This window comes from Chiloscyllium plagiosum, unplaced genomic scaffold (genome assembly GCF_037043375.1).
Source record: "Chiloscyllium plagiosum isolate Xiang-an unplaced genomic scaffold, Cpla_swu_hap1 HiC_scaffold_6, whole genome shotgun sequence".
In the NCBI taxonomy this organism is placed as follows: Eukaryota; Metazoa; Chordata; class Chondrichthyes; order Orectolobiformes; family Hemiscylliidae; genus Chiloscyllium; species Chiloscyllium plagiosum.
The window spans coordinates 91,157,735-91,164,890 of record NW_028270144.1 but is presented as its reverse complement, the minus strand read 5'-3'; positions in this window follow the sequence as shown (position 1 = coordinate 91,164,890).

Below are 7,156 nucleotides of genomic sequence, written 5' to 3'. Positions count from 1 at the left end.
ATGGTTATCCACTTTGGTGGCAAGAACAGGAAGGCAGATTACTACCTAAATGGAGTCAAGTTAGGTAAAGGGGCAGTACAAAGAGATCTGGGTGTTCTTGTACACCAGTCAATGAAGGCAAGCATGCAGGTACAGCAGGTAGTGAAGAAAGCTAATAGCATGCTGGCCTTCATAACAAGAGGGATTGAGTATAGAAGCAAAGAGGTTCTTCTGCAGCTGTACAGGGCCCTGGTGAGACCACACCTGGAATATTGTGTGCCGTTCTGGTCTCCAAATTTGAGGAAAGACATTCTGGCTATTGAGGGAGTGCAGCGTAGGTTCACAAGGTCAATTCCTGGAATTGCGGGACTATCTTATGTTCAAAGATTGGAGCGACTGGGCTTGTATACCCTTGTGTTTAGAAGACTGAGAGGGGATCTGATTGAGACATATAAGATTATTAAAGGATTGGGCACTCTGGAGACAGGAAACATGTTTCTGCTGATGGGTGAGTGCCAAACCAGAGGACACAGCTTAAAAATAAGGGGTAGGCCATTTAGGACAGAGATGAGGAGAAACATCTTCACCCAGAGAGTGGTGAGTGTATGGAATGCTCTGCCCCAGAAGGCAGTGGAGGCCCAGTCTCTGGATTCATTTAAGAAGGAGTTGGATAGAGCTCTCAAGGATAGTGGGATCAAGGGTTATGGAGATAAGGCAGGAACAGGTTACTGATTGAGGATGATCAGCCATGATCATAATGAATGGTGGTGCAGGCTTGAAGGGCAGAATGGCCTACTCCTGTACCTATTGTCTATTGTCTATTGTCTGATGAACGGCTTATACACGAAGGTCAATTCTCCTGCTCCTCAGATGGCATTTGCCATGTCTGCTACATCCTGGCAGTGAATGTGGTGGAGAATGGGGATGAGCAGGACAGTGAGTGTGGTGGAGAATGGGGATGAGCAGGACAGTGAGTGAGGTTGAGAATTGGAGGTGAGGAGGGCAGTGAGTGTTGTGGAGAAGGGATGGGGGTATGAGAGGTGTGAGCCAGGCAGTGATTATAGTAAATCATGGTTGATCTGATAGTCTTACTTTCCCAGCCAATGAATGCAGATTCCCTTTGCCTCCTGGGTGATTTTCTTTTCCTCAAAAGCCCTCAAATCTTGTTGCCCTTCACCTTATAAATGTGTCCCATTATTAGACACTTTAACAGGGGGAGCAGCTGCTTTCTCTTCCCCCTGTCCATGTCCCTTGTAATTTTAAACACCTCAATCTCCACTCTCAACAAACAACCCAGTCTCTCCAGTTTCTCTAAACTGTGCCATTCCAAGCAACATCCCCCTGGTTCTCCCCTGCACCCCCTCCATCCAGTCATATCCTCCCTGTAGTGTGGCAACCAGAACTGAGCACAGTGCTCTGTAGCCTAACCAAAGTTTTGTACAGATCCAACATAACCTCCCTGGTCTGATAATCTAATCGCCAAGAGTAATAAAGGCAAGTGCCCTGTATGCCTTCGATTAACCTGTCCTGCTGCCTATGCACTTTCATACCTTTCAATGTATTGTCTCAACCAACTTTGATGAAGAGTCACCAGACTCAAAATGTTAACTCTATTTTCTCCCCACAGCTGCTGCCAGACATGCTGAGTTTCGTCAGTAATTTCTGTTTTTGTTTCATATCTCCAGCGTCTACAGTTTTTAGTTTTATTTCAATGAGAACATGGCTGTTCTGATAATGCTCAATTTCACTTTTCTGTCATTTCTCCATAACCTTTCCAGTCTTACACTATAGCACTGCCCTTCTCTTTATCTTCGATCCACCTCTCTATTTGTGTAAACATTGTTAGATCTCTAATTTTATCCAGTCTGGCAATGATTAGCAACCTAAAATTTTGGGTGCTTTCCTCCTACCTTTTATTAATTAACACTTACCTTTTCATAGTATGTGAGCATTGCTGGCAAGGTCAGTATCCTTAATTGTCCTTTGACTAAATGGCTCACTACAGCATTTTAGAGTCAACTATGTTTCTGTGGATCTGGAGTCACCTACAGGTCATAAGACCATAAGACACAAGCAGAAGTAACCTATTTAATACATTGAGTCTGCTCTGAGATCATGGCTGATCTGATGGCCCCCATTTCATTTTCTTGCCTTTGACTAATATCCCTTGAGTCCCTTACTGATTAAAAATCTGTCTATCTCAGCCTTGAATACACTTAAAGCAGTCTCGTAAAGATCAGCCAGTGGGTCCCCATTTACTGAGTCAGGTTCCAGGCCCAAACATGGTCCCACCATTCTGGCAGGGACTGATTGAGGGAAATAGTGGTTCCATGACAACTTTCTGTGGTAAAAACTTCCACAGATTAGGTGAAAATGGATTCCAAGTTTCCTTCCCTAAAGTGAACCAGAGTGGTTTTCTCTAATGACAATTATCTCCATGGGACTAGATGTATTTTCTACACTTGTTGGGCTTAATGGTGGATTATAAACCATTGCACCAGTACAACAGATTGTGCCTCTGGATAACTAGCTCAGTGACATGACCATGAAGCCATTATCTCCCTCAGTCAGTCCCTGCCAGAATGGTGGGACCTCGTTTAGGCCTAGAACCTGACTCAATAAATTGGGACCAAGTGGTTGATCTTTACTAGGGAACAATAATTATCATCCTGCTTCCCATCTCCCTGACCAGTTAGGAACAGGATGATGTGCCAATTTGTCAAGGAAATATTTCTAATTAAAGGCTTGAGTATGAGTGTTCACCAGCGCCTGAGTCTTTCAGACTGCAGCAACCACAGGAAAGGAGAGGAAACCTGGGACAGATGTCATTCACTCTTCACCAGAAAGTGCAGGATCTGAGAGGGTGCAATGGGATGAGCTATCTCAAGGATGGAAAGTAAGCAAGGATGGATGAAAGCAGCAGTGTGTTTTAACCAGGAGAGAGTACAGCAAGAGAACCAGGACCGCAGGAAGGTGGGAAATGTGATTGGCTTAGCACTTTCCAATACCAAGCTACACAGTCCAATTTCTCCACCATACTCCTGTACAATATGCAGAACAGCATATAATCAAAAAGTTTAAAATGTCCCTATCTCTCTATATGTACAAAGAAAATAACTGCTTAGGTGAGTAATTGTATTAATAACTCAGATGCTAGACTCTTGCAATAATAAAGGAGGATTCACAGGTAGGTAGGGTAGTGAAGAAGACATTTGGAATGCTTGCCTTTATTGGTCAATGCATTGAGTAAAGGAGTTGGGATATCATGTTGCGGTTGTACAGGACATTGCTAAGGCTACTTTTGGAGTGATGCGTTCAATTGTGGTCTCTCTGCTGTAGGAAAAATGTTGTTAAATTTGAAAGGATTTACTAAAAATTTAAATATGCAGCTCAATTTGTAAACGTTTGAAAATTTTGTGAAAATATGTAAACGTTACATTATCATTAGTCTGAAGGACGCTCGAGTTCATGCTGTTGATCCTGTGAGAGGTATTTGACCGACTAGTCCTTGTATTCAACAAATTTGTTGTAAAAAGGACGTTGCGAACTACAAGTCCCAGAATGCCCAGCTCTCTGTCTGAATCAACAGCAAAGGAACGCCAGGGGTCGCTATAGATTTACCAAGTCATACACTGATAGCATGCAAGAGACCCCTCCACATAATATAGGGTTGGGCTAATTGTTAATATCATTGTTGTTGTAGAAGAAAAGACCAGTTCATAGATTATGGCAATTAAGAAGGAGCACATTTCCAAAATACATAGTAAATTGGTTGTTACGGTGAAATGATATATGAAGTTAGCTACTATTAAGAGGTATGGTTTCAAAATTCACGACTACATGTTGCAACACGAACAGTCTGAAGATTTTATATTAAAATCTGATCAATGCTACTCTACTTGCTTCTGGGATTTTATACCTAACATATCAAAATTGTATTTATCAAAGCTAACTTCTGAATTAAATGTCCCCGATTAATCAACACATAGCTAATATAATTCTGTAGGTATTAATTATCTCCTGTTGTATTCGTGACTGCATCCACTGAGGTATATCGTCAAAATATAGCAGTGTTATTGACGGACTTTGAAAAGTAGCCTAGTATTTTTCACGGATATTTCACTTATATTGTACATTAGCTACATCGAACCAAACTATCATCGACATTTCTACGCATTCTATATCGCTTTAACAACCTCATGTAATTTGCGAAAAAAAACCATATAACAGAGAACTAAAATGAAATGACACAAGATGCAGGGACCTTGTGGGGAGGAGACGTTTTTGTTCTTTTTGATTAAGACTAACACGCCCCCTTCTGGGATCCTACAAAACAAATATGCTCGTTGACATTGTATAGCCAACCCATCGGAAGCAAATGTCTGTTCCAGTACCCCTCCCCAAATCCCAAAGCCCCAGACACGGCTCTATCAATAATAATTAAACCCGAATTCAGTAAAAAAAAACACTTTAACCTGATGAAGTAGATTACACAAATATCTCACTTTCCCTTGAGATTTTCAACAGGATTGCCCTTATTTGGTGGATGCACTGCCAATTACATTCTCTGACATGCCTGACATGCTGTTCCATTCAGTTTCATTCGGACTTAGACCGCCCTGGATTTCATGAAGAAAGAATTCGATATGAAGAAAACAGTGTGGAATTGGAAGCCGGTCGGCGAGACCCCATTGAGTCTGGATATTCATAAGTCACATTGAATTCTTATTGCACTCTGAAAAATGGACGCACAGCAACATTTTAATTTCTGCAAAGGCAGAAATCCAGAAGTGTCTGGAAACTGGTGATGACTAACTCAAACTGCTTTATCTCGGTCCACTCAGGGATATACAAGGATAGTAGGGGGTTTGATGTCAGCTATCAAAGTTCCATCAAGTAGGAAATAACTCTGACACCGTGAGAAGGAAGAATATGTCAAGTACCCTCCCCCAGATGATCGGCTGCCCTCACTCCTGCACTTGTCCAGTCTACGGGACCTCGCCACTGCGAAAAAAAAACACTCAAGACGTTAAAGTACGCGTATGAACTCAGTTCATTGCCGGAGTATTCTGCACCGTAAGGTATTCAGATTAACAAAGGATAAATTGGACCGTAACGTGAGACGATCCCGGTAATCCAAATGATCAGAATTACTTTTTTTTAAATAAAAACGCTTCAGATTTGTACCAATACTTTCATGTTAAAATGGGATTTTTCTGTACCTCAACGTAGACATGCTAAGTTATAAAGTCACGTTTCCCCTTTACGCATTTAGGTTAGAGTTCGTAAGGACTGTTTTGAAACATACACGTTATTATTTTAATTCGGTTTCTATGAGGTACAGTAATGCACACCTTTTGGACAATCCTGTCTCAGGAAACAGGTCATTGTATTATGCGATTCGACAATGGCGAGGCAGTAAGTGTTCATTATTAGTAAGTGCGTCAGGATCCTGAAGTGTGCCATTCAGCGTGCTATATTTATCTGCTATTATGTAACATTTACACAGCTGCAGTTACTTTATCCACTAGACTACTGATAATCGGGGCAGTAATGAAAGAGCGAGAATTATACTTAAAGAAAATGACTATTTGTTCGTGAAGACGTGAGTGCCTGCGTTTTATTGTGCCTCTCCGCCCCACCTCCTCCCCCCACGTATGCACACACGCTTGATCACGTTAAGACTCCCATATAGAAATAATACGAAACATCCAGCATAAAGTACAAACTGTAATCAGAACACCAATGTTAATGTAGTGACCCCTGTTTTACCCTTAAGCTTGACAGATGGATAGAAACACAAGCATCTCTTGGTGATACCTAACCACCTTACAAAAACAAGGGCATTTCTCCCTCAGTGCCATTCACAATGGGTATACAAAAACAGACAGCACTCAGGGAGCTGAAGTTCTTACTCTTAGTGCGTCATTGCTTTCTAGCGCTGCACATTACCCAAACTATTGTAATTGGGCTAATTGTCTCTCACGAATGGGAGCTGCTGTTTTCATAGGTTATAGGATGCATTTAAGGTCACGCCCTACGTGTAGCAACAAATTATAGGATTTTGTACCTGGCCCCATCTACTACTGTAGTTTGTTGAAATTCGCAAGTTTTCATCAAAGCATCCTAAAATATCCCCTATATAGCTTCAACCAAAATGTTCACGTAATTATATGATAATAATTAATTCAAATTTGATACTTGAACATGAGAGCATCGTCTTTTAAATGTGCTTTGTAAAATCAATTTTATATAGAGCAATGTTGATCATTTTGAATTCACAATTTAGATTGTCCGATTTTTCTAATTTCACTTATTACATTAATTAATCCAGAATGAATTTATGAATCGTACACTGTAATAATTAGTAAAGACAAACGGTGACTGGATTTAGTACATTCAACAAGAGCCTTTTTAAACGAGGCTTTCGTTCAATAGAGCAGGCATTCCTTTAGTAAGGACAAAACTTTAGGATCGTCACTATAATGCGAACCTCTTGCAGATAAATTCATGGCACCATAATCTACAAGAACGAGAAATAGAGCAAGCAACTTTGACGTTTGCATTTTCAATATGAGTGAAAATTTCTATATAATGAGCGAAGGTTTGGGCTGCATTGGCATTCTCCAGAGTATTCGCTTTTCATATCGTCCCAGATTGAAAGAATGTTGCCAGACAAACATTTTTTGAATGGTCCATTTTAGTCAAACTTCAACAAACGTCCATCATCGCAGGAGGCTGTCAAAACTGACAGATCACCCTTCGTTTCATTACAGAATGCGAAAAAAAAGATGACAAGTGATAAAAAATGAACCCAAATCGAGCCCTTTTGATGGTACAAAAGCCCCGGTAGACTTTTTTCTTCCCAATTTACCCATCACAGTTTTGTTATGACGTTCCGAAGGACGGTCAAACGCTGGGTTCGTCACCTTGCCACCTAATTGAAATGGTGAATAGCTTTCTGCTTTACTCAATAGAATTAAACAATTTACCAAGTTCACGAAGCTGTGTCATGCTTCATGACTAATTCAGATATTTAAATTTGAGCGGTCAAAGCTTGGCTATTTGATGGCAGCCAAGCGCATTTATCAGGTCAGGGAGCTCACAATGGGCACAAGGGTAGGAGGCAGCTAGAATTGTGAAGAGTTCAGTTAAAAGGAGAATTAAAAAACACCAA